We start from the raw sequence: 588 nt of genomic DNA on the forward strand, positions 1-588 counted from the left end.
GCATGGAGGACAGGCGGGCAGGGGAGGTGGTGGAAAAGAAAAAGAAAACATGAGCAAAAAAGAACAAAAAACCAAACCAAAAAAAATACACAACACAGAATGCACGTCAGCGCCGGGGCAGGAACCTGGGCAGTGCCCGCCACAGCCCGACCTGCTGGCAGCTGGGCTCTCCCTCGCCGGCACACACTGAAACACAGGCTCAAATCATCGTTACATAGGGTCACCACTGGTACCCAGCATCTCCCCCGGCCCCGCTGTGCCACCTGCGCCAGGGCACCCACCAAGGCAGGCATCCCACAGGCCCTGGTGAGCTGCAGCTCCACTCCTCCCAGCGGCACAGCCTGCAGGCACCAGAGACCAGAGCCCTGGCCAGAGCTCCAGCTGCATGTCTCCAGGAGTCCCCAGCTCAGGTCCCAGGAATCTGTTACCTTGCCAGGTCCCTGAGGCCCCCCACAGCCAGGTGCAGGGCTCCCCACAGGACATTTTCCCCTACACTGGGAAGCTCTTCCCAGAGCCACTCCAGCTGCTCTTCGAGTACTCAGGGGCACTGTGGCCGTCCCAGCACCATCCAGCTCCCCCTTCCCCACA

General features: G+C 61.4%; 1 protein-coding gene across 1 annotated transcript in view; it reads right to left on the minus strand.

The window, feature by feature from the left end:
• LOC103803520 (ATP-binding cassette sub-family A member 2-like) overlaps window positions 1–588 on the minus strand; it is a gene marked incomplete at both ends in the record, with an annotated part of 8,989 nt that overhangs the window by 8,073 nt on the left and 328 nt on the right. The window lies entirely within an intron of this gene.

Source organism: Acanthisitta chloris, unplaced genomic scaffold (assembly GCF_000695815.1).
Source record: "Acanthisitta chloris isolate BGI_N310 unplaced genomic scaffold, ASM69581v1 scaffold4926, whole genome shotgun sequence".
NCBI classification, from domain to species: Eukaryota; Metazoa; Chordata; class Aves; order Passeriformes; family Acanthisittidae; genus Acanthisitta; species Acanthisitta chloris.